The following is a 16,848-nucleotide window of genomic DNA, read 5'->3' as shown; positions in this document are numbered from 1 at the left end:
CTAGTTTTTCCAAGAAGAAAAAAAAATTCAAACTCATATTATCAACAACAAATAACATTTATATATCTATATATGTGTATCTATTTATCTATGTATGTATGTTTATAGACGTGTGTACATTATATATACATATATAATCCTTTTAGAAATAACTTTCTGAATTGCTGAGATTACGTTTTTTATATTTCTGCATAAAAAGAAGAGTTGTCCCAAATATTTGGGAGTTTCCTTCTATTTTCCTAATGAAAGGATGAAATGTTTATAATGGCACATTCAGAATGCTACAGAAAGATTTATTTATTATTTCTTAGAAGCTTACATCAAACCTAATTCAAATTTCTACTTTGTAAAATGTGTTCCCATTTACTTTTCTAATAAAATCTGCTCTAAAGAACTCAAGTAAATATAATTGTGTAATATTAATTCCTCACAATATTGATTATCATATTTTCAATCATCCTGATGCTCTACTATTCATTAAGATAAATCATGTAATTCAAATGAAAGCGTTAACTCATTCTTTTAACTTTCATAATCCAAAATTCCGAAATATTTGTGCTTCAGGCTCTGCACATGTCACAGATATATGTCATTTTGGAGCTGAAGGAGTTAAGGATACACTATGCCAAAGTATGCTGCATTGTCATATTGATCATTTTGTGTTGAAGGCACTTAAGAAACAGCTGATGCAGGAAGGGCTTTCTGACCTACTCTTTTTTACTTAAAAGAGGCCATAAAAATTCCCATGAGAAAGGTGCTCTCCCTGTACCGGCAAGAGAACCTTATCACCAGAGACTGGGAATTGACATTAAAATAGATCTGTACAAATGAATGTTCTAAAATGATCCTCATCTTCCACTACTTTTCTCCACCCCCCCCACCCACCACAAATATCTCCTATTCACTTCCCCACAATTTATTGCCTCTAGCCCAAACCCCTTTGTCTTGTCATTTCCTCACAAATTTATTATTTTGTTGTCAAAAAAGTATAAAAGCTTTCTGCTCTGGCCATTTCTCTGGTCTTCATTCTCTCATGAAGGTTCCCATATGCTTGTAAAAATTTTACAAAAACTTGCATGATTTTCTCCTGTTAAGCTGTCTTATGTTGGTCTAATTCTGAGGCCCAGCCAGGGAACCTAAGTGGGTACAGGAGAATTTTTCTTTTCTCCCCAGCAGAGTCTGTGTATTTTTTGTGCTATCGTAATTTTTCAACTTGCCTTGTTCCCTTTTGACCTCTTTTTCTTCTCTTACTCTTTCATCAATTTCACACAGTCCTCCTTATGTTGCTTCTATACTTATCATTTCTCTACTTCTGAAGTAGGAAGCAAGGCTGGACTCTGGAGGTGGGGCTCAGACACCAAACCAAAATGAGGACTGATGGACAGAAGTACCTTTTTATAAGATGCACCCACCACTGTGTCATGTCAGTTTACCATTGCCATGGCAACACTGAGGCATACCTGCCCCTTTCCATGGCAATGACCTGATGATCCAAATGTTACTACCTCTTCCCTAGAAATTTCTGCATTAACAGTCCCTTAATCTACATGTAAATAAAGGTAGGAATAAATATGACAGTAAAACTGCACTGAGCTGCTACTGTCAGCATATTGCCTATGGGGTAGCTCCATTCTGCAGAGCAGAATGCAGTCACATTGATGTAACACTGCTGCAGATGTAATACCTCTTCAGTAAAGCTGTTTTCGGCCAGGCGCGGTGGCTCACACCTGTAATACCAGCACTTTGGGAGGCTGAGGCAGGCAGATCACTTGAGGTCAGGAGTTCAAAACCAGCCTGGCCAACATGGTGAAACCCTGTCTCTACTAAAAATACAAAAAAAATAGCCATGCATGGTGGTGTGCGCCTGTAATCCCAGCTACTTGGGAGTCTGAGGCAGGAGAATTGCTTGAGCTTGGAAGGCAGAGGTTGCAGTGAGCCAAGATCACACCACTGCACTCCAGCCTGGATGACAGGATGAGACTGTCTCAAAAGAAAAGCTGTTTTCTTCTACCACCAGCTTGCCCTTGAATTATTTCCTGGGCAAAGCCAAGACCCTCTTGGGCTGAGCCCCACTTTGGGACTTGCCAGTACTGCATTTTGTTTTTCATAATCTATTTATTATGCATTTAAGTCTTTCAGGCCATATACAGTGACTCAGATCTATAATGTCAGCACTTTAGGAGGCCAAGGCAGGAGGAGTGCTTCAGCCCAGGAGTTCAAGACCGGCCTGGGCAACATAGCACCCACGTATACAGAAAGTAAAAAAAAAAAAAAATAGCCAAGCTTGGTGGCACACACCTGTAGTCATAGATACTCGGAGGCTGGAGGCAGGAGGATGGCTTGAGGGGGAGTCGAGGTGGCAGTGAACTGTGATAGTGCCACCGCACTCCAGCCTCGGTGACAGAGCCAGACCCGGTCTCAAAAAAAAAAGTCCTTCAGTTTAACCATTGAAAAGTTATAGCCAGCTACTGAGGCTTGAGGGGCAAACAGACCATGTATTTAGAGAATTATTAATTGCAAAGACGGTAAAGAAATAAAGTTAAAAACATTCTCATTTTCTCATTAAATATTGTTTTTCCATATATATAAAAATATAAAATGATCTGAAAATTCTCTGTTGCAACAACTTTTTATTGCTTTCTCACTCACCTGCTGCTCTCCATGAATAAATTTACTTTTCAAATAAGAGTATGAAATACAACAAAGATGTAATTTCTGAACACAGTAGGAATACAGTAGGAAATGGGGATAAACAAGCACAAATAATTAAGTAAATATTGCATTTATTATTATGATGATTATTACATAACTATAAATTATTATATTACTGAGGTAATCAAATTCTAAAGATAAGTTGAAAGATCATAATAAAAATATTTTAATTGTAGTTATTTTAACAATATCCTACCAGTACATAAATGAAGCTTTGTCAAGTCAAAGTTTAGAAAGAATAAGTTTCACTAAAATAAAAATTAAATTGTATGATTGCATCATTGTTTTTAGAGATTCTTTGCAAAGGAAGTCACAAAAAACTTCACTGCAACAATTTTTCTTATAAAAGAGCCATTTAATTGAATAAATTTAGATGATAAAAAGCCTTTTTGTAAATAACTAAATTAAGCAAGAAAATAGAAATAACTTTTGTGGAAGTCATTAAATTACAGTCATAACACTAAAAATAAAAGCCAAAGAAATCTAATAATTCCTCCTTGCCTTACTGCAGATACTATCCAATAACACAGATTTATGAATTCACCAATTTTTTTGCTTAGCCAGATTTTAAAAATTATTTCTTTACATATTCTCACATTAATTTCTCTTGTATTGCCAAATGCGATAGAGCTTCTGGAAGCAAACAGGAAAGCTGATTCTGAAATCTTTTTTTGACACTTTTAGAAAAAAAAGATTATCTCAGAAGGGCAAAGAGATTTTTAAGAGAAGAGCAATGCATAAAATTAGAATTGATCATTTCACATAAAGGAGGAAATTTATTATTTTGTTTTCTGTCTCCTGTTGAAGACTTTGCATCCCAAGGTGCCTATTTTCAATCACAGTCACATAATAAGAATGTATATTCACAATTATATTCTAAATAAGTCTATACTAAAAAGATAATTAAAAAGATAACTTCTTGAGATATTATTTCTCTCTTGTTTTATTTATTTTTCTAGTCATTTTCTATATGTAACAATTCTTTGGTTCTCTTTACTTAAAATTTTTCAAATACCTGTTTTGTGCTAGACGTTTTGATAGATGCTAAGGGCACAAAACACAAAAAAATGTCATTCTGCTTCATAGAAGCTTACAGTTAAGTATGACTGGCAGATATAAAATGGCAATTTCAATAAAACCTGCAAAGGACACCAAAGATACATGCTGGTTACACGCATGCAAATTGGAGCACAAGTGAAGAACTCACTACTCCAATAATAGGAAATTTTAAGAAGTCTTCCTAGATGGTGTTAAAAGAGAAAATTCAGCTGAATTTAATTTAAAAGAATTTCATTGAGCAAAGAAGGACTCACAAATTGGGCCATCTCCCAAGACAGAGTAGACTCAGACTCCAGCACAGTCACATGGCTGAGAGGATTTATGGACAGAAAAATGAACCGGACTTACAGAAAACGGAAGTGAGGTACATAAACAGCTGGATTTGTTATAGCTCCACGTTGCCTTCCTTATTTGAACACAGTTTGAACAGTTGGCAACATTTGATTGGCCCAAACTCAGTGATTGCCACAAGAGTAGGCTACAGTCTGTTTACAATTCCATTTAGATTAAGTTCATGATGTACAAAGAAACCTTTAGGCTAAACTTAAAATATATAAGGAGGCAGCTTTAGACTAAACTTGATTTAGCAATGGTCATGTTTGAGGCTGTAAACTGTTAAGCGGAGATTTTGCTACAGGCAAAAAGGAGATCATGAGCAAAGAGAGGCGGTGTCCTTGAGCTTCACAGTGTATGAAGCACTGAATTACTGAACCAAATGGCAATAGATCAGACGGAAGACACAGGAGTCTGATCATGGACGTTTATACCGTTTTATGGGAACTTGCCTTTATTCTGGAGGTCGTGGAAAGCCAGTGAAGTTTTTGAAATACTTTTTTATTCATTCCATAATTATTTATCACATAGCTACATAGTCTAGGCATTGAGTACACTGATAAACAAAATGGAAATTGCCCCTGTGCCCACAGAGTTTACAGAACAGTATGGAAAATGTTAATTAAAACAAGTATGATTATGAAAATGCACAGGAAAATGATAATATTGAATTGCATTTTGAAGAAATCTGACTTGTGTCAGGATTCAGAATAGATTTGATGATTGTAAATCTAGAGGAAGTAAGGCTCAATAGCACCCAGTTATAATACTCCTGTGAAGGAAATCGAAATATCCCTCTGGAAATACTGAAGATTGCTGAGCTGCAGAAGGTTAAGATGGGGGGGATCACTGGGCCTGTACTTGCCTGACGGCAGGGCAGCAATTTACAAAGACCAAAGGTCTTCCTGCCCTCCTGTCTGCCTTTTCCAACCTAAAGACAGTCTTTTATTATCATTATTTTCTTATTTTTTACAAGGTTTGCTTATCAGCTCAGAGACAGGGTTGCTGGAGGATCTAGGAGCAGACTTCACTCTTCCCGTAAATTTACCTTCCCATAGTTTCCCACCTTTGGGAAACCTGAAACTAATCTCTTCTCTGCTTTGTTGCTATAAGATTTATGGCTGTTTTTAAAATACTATTTAAGCAAGGCTCCTAAGCCACTGCACTGGGAGATAGAGACTCTGGCCTCTCCCAAGTGATGGGTACAGCACATGTCAATAAACTTCTGCTGGTTTTCTCTTCTAATCTGACTTTTGTTTTCAGGAGGGTGTCTCAATTACAAACCTATGAGAGAAACAAAAGAAATTATATTTCCCATACCTGGAAAAAGATGATAAGAAACTTGTTATATTCTAATAATTGTGCACGTAGACTTGAGATTTATGTAAAGAGATAAGATTATAGCATATGTGGTGATTGCTATTATATGGGATATATGATAATTATAGAGAGGTTCTTGGAAAACCTACAGGCTTCTGCTTTGATCAACTTGATGAACAGCAAAATCTTTAACTGACACATAGAAATATCTTTTAAAAAATGGTAATAAGACTGGATGTGGTGGCTCACACCTGTAATCCCAGCACTTTGAGAGGCTGAGGCAGGTGGATCACCTGAGGTCAGGAGCTCGAGAACAGCCTGGCCAACATGGTGAAACCCCTTCTCTACCAAAAATACAAAATTATCCAGGTGTGATGGCACACACCTGTAATCACAGCTACTGAGGGGGCTGAGGCAGGAGAATCTCTTAGAATCCGGGAAGCGGAGGTTGCAGTGAGCCGAGATCACGCCACTGTGCCCCACCCTGGGCAACAGAGTGAGACTCTGTCTCAAAAAAAAAAAAAAATAGTAAGACTGTGTGCTCTAATGATTAATACAGTTAATTACCGTTAAAAATATGTGTGCTATTCAGCAGCATGTGTTACTATTTCTTTCTTATTAACAGGAATAATTTTTCTTCTCAAGTTTTTATCACAAAGCATATGTGATTTAAGCCTTCAGTTATCAAAATAGGGTAAATATTTTCTTACCAGAAGTACAGAGGAATAATTAATAATCAAGTATCAAGGCAGGAGAATGGTGTGAACCCGGGAGGTGGAGCTTGTAGTGAGCCGAGATCACACCACTGCACTCCAGCCTGGGCAATAAAGCAAGACTCTGTCTCAAAAAAAAAAAAAATAATAATAATAATCAAGTATCTGGAAAGGGTGATTGTCTAAGTAAAAAATAATGGAATAAAACACAAAATGAATGATTGAAAGATTTAACTTTATGAATTATACAAAACTTTAGGTACTTAATGGCTTTAAAAATTTATCTGATTTCTGGCTGAACGTGGTGGCTCATGCCAGTAATTCCAGCACTTTGAGAGGCTGAGGTGGGTGGATTGCTTGAGCTCAGAGTTCAAGATCAGCATAGTCGACATGGTGAAATCTCGCCTCTACAAAAACATACAAAAATTAGCCAAGTATGGTGGTGGACACCTGTAGTTCTGCCTACTCGGGAGGCTGAGGTGGTAGGGTCACTTTAACCCAGGAGGCGGGGATTGCAATGAGCCAAGGTCGTGCCACTGCACTCCAGCCTGGGTGACAGAGTGAGACCCTTTCTCAAAAAAAAAAAAAGTGTATTTGATTTTTATTATATGCAGCAGCCTGCAAGGTTTTGCAGGATTATTTTTCTCCCTACCTCTTTAGCTTCACCTCACACTAGTGTCTTTAAATTTTCTTTGGACAACCTCATTTAAGTGTCCTGCCTACTTTGGTTATTTCTTACTTATTTCAAGCCATTATTTGTTGGGAAAAACTCCATAGAAACTTTAGCATCACATAATTATTACACACTCTATAAAACATGTATTTTTTCCTTCATAGTGCCTTCCCAAGCTGCAATTTTAGATTTATTTGTTGACAGCTTTATAAAAGCAATGTCTATGCCCACCTGAGCCTATTTTTGTTCAATCTTCTATCTCCGAAGTATTGTCTTACCATCTCTAGAATATAATGGGTGTGCAGGAATGGATAACAAATGATAAAAACAAATAAAAATTGATGTGAACAATGAAAAAATTCAAAGGCAAAAACAAATCCAAAAATATGTGTAGCTGAAAAAGTAATAATTACTTGTTCACAGAAGGAAAAAAATCCAAAAATTAAACAAAAAATGTGAAGAAATCCAAAGACCAAATAGTCTTTTCAACAAATGAGAAATATATTTTGAAAAAACACAAGAATAAAAATAATCACACTAGTTAAAAATATGTATTAAAAGAATATAATGCCACATTTCTTTTTCAAGGTAGCACATATTTGCTAAAATACAGTGAAGCAAGCAACATAATTGATATGTGGTATGAGTATGAATTAGAATAATAATTTTTATAAATAAATATAGTACTATATCAAGCACTTTATAACTATGCCTCAATCACTGTACAGATGATAAACTTATTAAGTTGGCATTGATTCCCAAACTTCAGAGACTAAAAACATTCTATTTTCTATACTACATTACTGCTAGAGTTTTTATGTAAATTAGATTCTACCAATCAGATGCCCTCCTGTATGACATGGAATGCAGAAATAAGTCAGAATCCACATTTCTGTTGTTTTGACTGTTGCTTCTGGCAATAATAGCAGTGTTCATAGTAGAGTCATGATTCATCATGAATGTCACCAAATAGATTTTATGGAGGTGGCTATATCTCATAGATGTGATGGACTCCCTGCAGTCAACACTAATAGCTAGGGCCTCTCAAAGTTCCACCTGCCTGATAGTGTCACCTAGTAGCTAAATTTTCTGTTGATTATTCTGTGTTAACCCTGGAGCCTCAGTCTGAAGCTTGTTCATCTAGCCCTTCCAAATATTTTGTAAGCGGCAGAGTTTTAAAGTGGATTTTTGAAAATAAAAATTACTAATTACAATAAAATATTAAAACACTAAATACATAGGAATAAATATTATGAATGTGTACATAAACCAGTATACTACAAACTAAAACATGCTAAGAGAAAATAAAATGAACTAAAAAAGGAAAGATATCCTATATTTATAGATAGAATACTCAATATTATTACTACATCGATTTGGAACAAATTGATCTATAGACTCAAAATCATAAACTATCAAGAATAATTTTTTGTAGCAACTGACAAGCTAATTCTAAATTTATATTGAAATGAAAGTATCTACAAAAGCCAAAATAATATTGAAAAATAAAGACAGTTGGAGGACATACTCCAACTTATCTGATTTCAAGATTTAGTATAAAGTTACAGGAATAAAGACAGAATGGTATTGGCATGAAAATATACATAATATACATATATCAATGAACAAAGATAAATAAAATTTAGAATCCAGAAAAAGACCCACAAATATATGCTCTAATGAATGTCAACAACGTGACAAGGCAAATCAACTGGGAAAGGATAGATTTTTAAACAAATGGTTCTGGGACAAATATCCATACAGAACAAAATGAATTTACATCCTTACCTCATACCATTAGAAAAAGAAAAAACTAACTCAAAATGGCTTTTAGGCCAAAACATAAGAATTAAAGCTATAAAATTTCTAGAGGAAACCTAGAAAAGAACAAGTTTGTAACCTTGAATTAGACATGAATTATAAACAAGTAGGCTTTGATACTTTTGACTTTATGGAAAAACTTTTGCGTTTCAAAATCCACAGTGGATAAAATATTTGAGATGTTTAAAATATATACGATATCTATCTATCATCTGTCTATTTGACTGAGGAGCTGTATCTAGAACATACAAAGAACATTTTCAACCTATTAATAAAAAGACAATCTCAAAAAAGAAACAAAAATTTGAGAAGACACTTAACAAAACACTATAGTCATATCCCTCAGTATCTGTGGGGTATTAGTTCTAAGATCTGCCCTGGATACCAAAATCTGGGATGTTCAAGTCACTTATATAAAATAATGTCGTATTTGTGTATACCATACTGTCAACCTAAATTATTAGAAACAATTAGAGCAATATATTCTAATACAATGATTTTATTTGGGAGCAAGCAGAAACAATTATAATCTAGGATGTACAAATTTAGCAAGCCACATATGCATCCAAAGGAGGTGAGGATAAAGGGGATCTTTTTTTGGAAAAAGGAGAGGTCCATGTAAGCTTCTTGGAAACAGAGTCCATTGGTTCTGGTGGCTCAAAGCCAGAGATGGCATCATTTCATTGGTGAATATATCATCACTGAGTAAGTGTTCTTTTGAAAGCATCTTATTTGAATTGCTGCAGTCTTAAAGAATGTTTAGTAATGAACCTTGTCATAGAAATATGTGCATGCATGTAAAATGCATTAAGTCATGGAAAAAATATTTATGCCTGAAGGATGTGAGATTATTTCTTGTGGGGTTATTTTTAAATGTTCTTGAAACAGTTTTTATCTTCAGACTTGCAAGCATGAGCTCCTCTCCTTCATGCTCTCCCATCCCCACTTTGCCTGGGTCTGACTAGTGTGACATCCTAAGAGCTGCAACTTTCACACTGTGAACATCTCCAGTATACTATAAATCATCTCTAGATTACTTATAATATCTAGTACAATGTAAATGCTATGTAAATAGTTATTATACCGTATTGTTTAGGGAATAATGACAAGGAAAAAAGTGTGTACATGTTCGGTATAGATGCAATATTTTTTCCCAGAGTATTTTCTTTTTTTTTCCTTTTCTTTTTTTTTTTTTTTTTTTTTTGTAAAAGAATCGTACTCTTTTTCCCCCGCTGGGGTGGAGTGGCGCAATCTCAGCTCACTGCAAGCTCCGCCTCCTGGGTTTCACACCATTCTCCTGCCTCAGCCTCCTGAGTAGCTGAGACTACAGGCACCCGCCACCACGCCCGGCTAATTTTTTTGTATTTTTAGTACAGACGGGGTTTCACGGTGTTAGCCAGGATGGCCTCGTTCTCCTGACCTCGTGATCCACCCACCTCGGCCTCCCGAAGTGCTGGGATTACAGGGGTCAGCCACCACGCCCGGCCCCCAGAGTATTTTCTATCCATGGCTGGTTGAATTCAGGAATGTGAAACCCATGCATAGGGAGGCCCGACTGCATATTTGTTGACTTACCTAGTATTTGCAGTTGTCAATTAGGATAACAAGGCAAACTGAAAGTAATAATCAAGTCTGTATTTACTGTGACTGTGAATACCAGAAGTAAAGAAAAAGTTCCAGGTCTGTGTGTTCTATTTTTTCCCAAAGAATGGTATCAGGCAAGGGTCAAAGGACACACAGGACAGATGGGAGAGAATCATCCCTTTGCCAAGGAAGTCCTAACAAAAGTGTCCTGCCTTTTTTTTTTTTTTTTTTGAGATGGAGTCTCACTTTGTCGCCAGGCTGGAGTGTGCAGTGGCACCATCTCGGCTCACGACAATCTCCGCCTCCCAGGTTCAAGCGATTCTCCTGCCTCAGCCTCCCGAGTAGCTGGGATTACAGGTGTGCACCACCACGCCCCGCTAATTGCTGTATTTTTAGTCAAGACGGGGTTTCACCAAGTTGGCCATGCTGTTTTCGAACTCCTGACCTCAGGTGATCCACCCACCTTGGTCTCCCAAAGTGCTGGGATTACAGGCATGAGCCACCCCGCCTGGCCAGTGTCCTGCCTTTTTATGGACCTGAGAGGGCTAGGCAGAAGGAAACTGGAAGGGTGTGGAGTGGAAAACTGCTGAGTCAGAGTGGCAAAAAGTGCCCTAGCCAACCTAATTAGGAGGTCTCATGCAGACAAAAGGAGGCATCTGAGCTAGAGATGTAGATATGCATATGTGCAAGGCCAGCTAGAGTGGCCTGAGTTCTTCACTGCAAATTTTTCTAGAAAACTACAATATACTGACTGTGCACCAACACCAAGTGTGATTTGGGAGGGCAGCTTTCTCCCCATAAGAATTGATAGGCAAAGCTTTGCAATTACCTATGGTTAAGCTTATAAAATTGTGTATAATATTTTAACCTGGAGCCAGGATACTAATATAAATGACAAATATGCACAGAAAAACAGCACTCAATTCTAATACTCCTTAATAAGCACAACTTAAAATGAAATTATTCTACTGATATTGCCTCATTAAAATGGTAATGTTAAAAGAGTGTGGCAGTACTAGGTGCATTGTAATGTAAGGATGTGGAGCAGCTAAAACTCACAAGTTGCTTGATGGGAATTCAAAATGGTATGGTTTCTATGAAAGACAGTGGCAATTTCTTATCATGTTAATAGTTTACTCAATGTATGACTCATTAATGAAACTTCTATGTATTTAACTAAGATAAAGAAAATTTAAATCTACAAAAATATTTGTATGTGGATGTTCACAGCAGTTGTAAACATAATAGACTGAAATTTAAAACAACACAAATACTAATTTAATTTCTTTATCTTGGGAAATAAGCATATCATAAGTCATGCTTCCACAAATAAGAGTCTCCGTTGCCACTAATATGCAGGTGAGTGAATTAGGATGTATTAGAGCTGTACAAACATAACAATTTGATCCAGAAAAAAAAAAACTGACATGTAATCTGTTTTTTCAGGCATAAGTGGTAGGAATGTCATTTGGTTTTAGGGAGTCAGTGGTGGTTGGGAAGACAACTACAGCATTTTTGGTGAACCATCATTATCATTAGTACCATCACAGCTAAGTTAGGTTCTGACACTTAATGTTTGTAATTCTAAGAGCAATCCTTTCTTCATAAGGTCAGTTCTATTCCATTTGTTTAGGACAACTTCGTGGGAATTAGACATGTGCAGTCCCACAGGACACTGTGCTTAGAAGGACCCCACTCCTGGTTTAATGTCCTGCTCTTACCAGTTTGAATTCTTAATTATTTTTATCTTTAACCTGTGTTTCATAACTGAAGTATAATGAGACAATGCAACATGCATGCGAGCAGAGTAGGTATGTGCAATATTCATTTCTACCACTGTTTTTTGTTTCCCCATTCACATAGAGTGTTTGCTATGCCTCCATTAGCACAGAGTCCTAATAGACCACAGATGATTTGGTGTTCAGAGAGACTCAAAGGGAGTACTAGGTAAGCGTGTTAAGCTTCACAACCGAATATGTGTTGTTGGTAACAGTCCCAAGAGGCCACACTTCCCATTTGAACCAGAACTTACTTCAAACATCAAAAGATGGCAATGAGCTTTTAAGAAACAAGAGCAACCAAGGAACATCACCTTAACTTGTTTTACTCCCCTGCACTCATCAACTGTTAACACCTAAATAATTTACACCTAAAATAATGAAGGAAAGGGAAAGATAGTGAAACCTGTAGTTCCATATCTTTAAGTCCTTCCCTCACTCAGCAATAAATCAAAAGTAGAGAGTATTGGCAGAATGTGTGTCAACCAAAAATTTTACTAAAATACCCACAGTTTGCTCTAGGTACTGCTGCCTGCTGCACAGAAACCCAATCACTGAGACAGCAAGTATTGCCAGGAAAGAAATGTGACAGCCAAGGAGAACAGGAAATCAGTTTCAAATCCATTTATCTGACCAACTAGAATGAGAGGTTTATATAGCAGGAAAGACATGTAACTACATATGGGAAAACCAGAATTAGGGAGGGGTAAGGAAGGGGAATTAGTCAATACAAAACAAGGGGTCAGTTAGGCAATCATGATGGGTGAGGGATCTGGTGTCTCATTATCCATATGTGATAATCTGGTGAGTTTCACTTCTTGATACTACCTGGGAGGCCTGATGGTTGGTTTCCTAAGAAAGAAACTCATATAAGACAAATGTAACATGATCAAGTTTTAAGACTGGGAGGGTCAAGTTCTATGTTTACTCAAAAGAAACTGTAAACATCAGTTCTATGAGACAAAATCGGGCTGGTTTCAAAAACAGTTGAGTTGGTTTTGTGCAGTATTTCCACTTCTCTGCTAAGAACAAAATACACATGTAGAAGCTATAAAATAGAGATTGTGTAACTTTAATGCCTCTGCCTACTAATGAAATATTCTTACATTTGCACCTAAAATTGCTATTGGATGTTATAAAGATAAATGTTAAAATTTATGTTCATATATTACGTTTTACTTTTTATTTATTCAGAGTGACATGAAGTAACAAATAAAAAACAATATGAGAAGAGAGACCACCAAAGAATGAAAAAACTTTGTATTTTATCTTTTTAACAGCACATTTTTTTCATACTATTTGAACAAGGGGCTGCACATGATAATTTTGCCCTGGGCCCTGCAATTTGGACTACTAGCCCTGATTTGGGGGGACGTTTTTGTAAACTTAACAGTCTATTTCTATAGGCCTTATAAATTCTGTGAAGTACCTAAAATTCTTTTATTAATCCCTTTCATTTAAAAATAAATAGAGTGACATCACTTATTTTGGCAGCTAAGAACTCTCATTGCATATATAAAGTAAAACACAAATCTGGTATATAAATATCTATTTTAAACTGTATGAGTATGAGAGAATTTTGGAAAAAATGATATAAAATGTTCAGTGTTGGTGTTATATAAAATGAAAGGATCATATTTTAGTTACTAATTAAATTGGTTTTTATTTTTTCACCCCACATTATTGCACTTTAACATCAATATAACTTAAGCTAAACATTCAAAAGATCCACAATTATAATTTTGACAACACATAAGAACATAGCCAATATAAATTTCTCTTACTGAAGGCATCTATAAAAGTGCTAATTTCTAAATCAATTATGTCATCTTTCTCTCTTTTAAACTTCCCACTATGAAATACAAATAATGAATAATGTTCTATTACTAAAAACGTTAGCACAATAGGTTCATGATGCTTTATCATTTGTTGCTTTTAATAGTATGATGGCATTATCTTTATCTGTAAAAATTAAAAGGGAAATTCTAAGAAAATAATAATTAACATTTCAACTTTGACAAAACTATGCATTGTATTTATCTCATTTTTCTACAAATCTTTAAAAGGCACTATTCTCTGATAACATTTCTCCAGCGATACCTATAGATTTGAGAGAAAAAAACTCATACAAATTCTTTTTACAAAGCTATTCTCAGATAATTAAATATATTATCTGGTACTAATTGGTAGAGATTGGAAGTATTGGCAGAGCACGGTGGCTCATGCCTGTAATCCCAGCACTTTGGGAGGCCGAGGGGGGTGAATCACAAGGTCAGGAGATCGAGACCATCCTGGCTAACACGGTGAAACCTCGTCTCTACTAAAAATATAAAAAATTAGCCAGGCATGGTGGCGGGTGCCTGTAGTCCCAGCTATTCGGAAGGCTGAGGCAGGAGAATGGTGTGAACCCAGGAGGCGGAGCTTACAGTGAGCTAAGACGGTGCCACTGCACTACAGCCTGGGCGACAGAGCGAGATTCCGTCTCAAAAAAAAAAAAAAAATTAAAAATTAAAAAAAAATTAAAGCTTGCTATTGCCTTGAATGGGAGTTAAGAGAAAAGGAAGAAGACAGTAAACTACTAGATCTGGGGCCTGGGCTACTGAGTGGTGGTGTTATCATTTGAGATGGGAAAGTCTAGGGGAGAATCAAGCTTGGGTAAAAATCTACAGTTCAGGACTCAAGGCTTCCCATCATGTCTATTGGTGCAAGGCTGATTTTAGAGGAAATGGAGAAAATCAAAATGACTCAGAACACCTATAGCTTTGCCAGCTTTGACAAGGACCCTCTGAACAAAAAGAGGAAACATTCACGTTCAAAAGGATTTTCTTCCCAGGATTTCACAGTCTCTCCTCCAACTCTTCTCCACTCCTTTAGCTCTGGATCTGACAAGCAAACTCCTGCGACCAGAAAAGTGGCGAGGATATAAAAAAACAAAAACAAAAACAAAAAAAACAAAGAAAATATTTAATAGCAGAATCTAACAAATGACCAAAATGCAGACAAGTTGACTGGTCTCATATCTATACCTTGCCATTATAGTTACCTTAAAAATGTATTTTCTTGCTTTGTTCATGATTTCAAAATCAATTTTATGACAAAGCGGTCTCTTTTAAAGTCAGTTTGCTATGAGCAGCATTCACATAAATTATGTGTGCTTGATTTGACAATTTTATTGAGGCTCTTGTATTTTTAAAGTTTTTTGAGACTATACTGATTTGAAATATGTTCTCAAGAGTAGACAGTAAGGGTAATAAACAATTACATACCTAAGTAAAAAACAAGGTAGAAACTTATAAATATCATGAAAGGAAATTATTTACCTCTTGGGACTTTTTTGCTTTAAATACCAATTCATATAAAGATTTCACAAATTACACTTTTTTGCCTAAATTGATTAAAAAGCTTCTACTTAAATTTTTGCCTTTTTAAGTTGATTTGTAATATTCTAAAATTTGATTTAATGAACCATTGGGTCTATGCATAGAAAGTTTTTAACTATATAGTTCGTATTAATTACAGTTTCCAACTTACGATTCAATTTACAATTTTTCAACCTTATGATCTTGCAAAAGTCATACGCATTCAGTAGAAACCAAACTTTGAGTACCCGTACAACCATACTGTTTTTTACTTTCTTTTTTTTTTTTTATACTTTAAGTTCTAGGGTACATGTGCACAGCGTGCAGGTTTGTTACATATGCATACATGTGCCATGTTGGTGTGCTGCCCATTAGCTCATCAATTACATTAGGTATATCTCCTAATGCTATCCCTCTCCCCTCCCCCACCCCAGAACAGGCCCCGGTGTGTGATGTTCCCCTTCCTGTGTCCAAGTGTTCTCATTGTTCAATTCCCACCTATGAGTGAGAACATGTGGTGTTTGCTTTTTGTCCCTGTGATAGTTTGCTGAGAATGATGGTTTCCAGCTTTATCCATGTGCCTACAAAGGACATGAACTCATTGTTTTTTAGAGGTGCATAGTATTCCATGGTGTATATGTGCCACATTTTCTTAATCCGGTCTATCATTGATGGACATTTGGGTTGGCTCCAAGTCTTTGCTATTGTGAATAGTGCTGCAATAAACATACGTGTGCATGTGTCTTTATAGCAGCATGATTTATAATCCTTTGGGTATATACCCAATAATGGGATGGCTGGGTCAAATGGTATTTCTAGTTCTAGATCCTTGAGGAATTGCCACACTGTCTTCCACAATGGTTGAACTAGTTTACAGTCCCACCAACAGTGTAAAAGTGTTCTTATTTCTCCACATCCTCTCCAGCACCTGTTTCGTGATTTTTAATGATGGCCATTCTAACTGGTGTGAGATGGTGTCTCATTGTGGTTTTGATTTGCATTTCTCTGATGGCCAGTGATGATGAGCATTTTTTCATGTCTGTTGGCTGCATAAGTGTCTTCTTTTGAGCTATTTATGACAAACCCACAGCCAATATCATACTGAATGGGCAAAAACTGGAAGCATTCCCTTTGAAAACTGGCACAAGACAGGGAGGCCCTCTCTCACCACTCCTATTCAACATAGTGTTGGAAGTTCTGGCCAGGGCAATCAGGCAGGAAAAAGAAATAAAGGGTATTCAATTAGGAAAAAAGGAAGTCAAATTGTCCCTGTTTGCAGATAACATGATTGTATATTTAGAAAACCCCATCACCTCAACCCAAAATCTCCTTAAGCTGATAAGCAACTTCAGCAAAGTCTCAGGATACAAAATCAATGTGCAAAAATCACAAGCGTTCTTATACACCAATAACAGACAGAGAGCCAAATCATGAGTGAACTCCCATTCACAATTGCTTCAAAGAGAATAAAATACCTAGGAATCTAACTTACAAGG

Source organism: Hylobates moloch, unplaced genomic scaffold, assembly GCF_009828535.3.
Source record: "Hylobates moloch isolate HMO894 unplaced genomic scaffold, HMol_V3 SCAFFOLD_3, whole genome shotgun sequence".
Taxonomy (NCBI): domain Eukaryota; kingdom Metazoa; phylum Chordata; class Mammalia; order Primates; family Hylobatidae; genus Hylobates; species Hylobates moloch.
The sequence above is the reverse complement of the archived record's forward strand: the minus strand, read 5'-3'. Positions refer to the sequence as shown.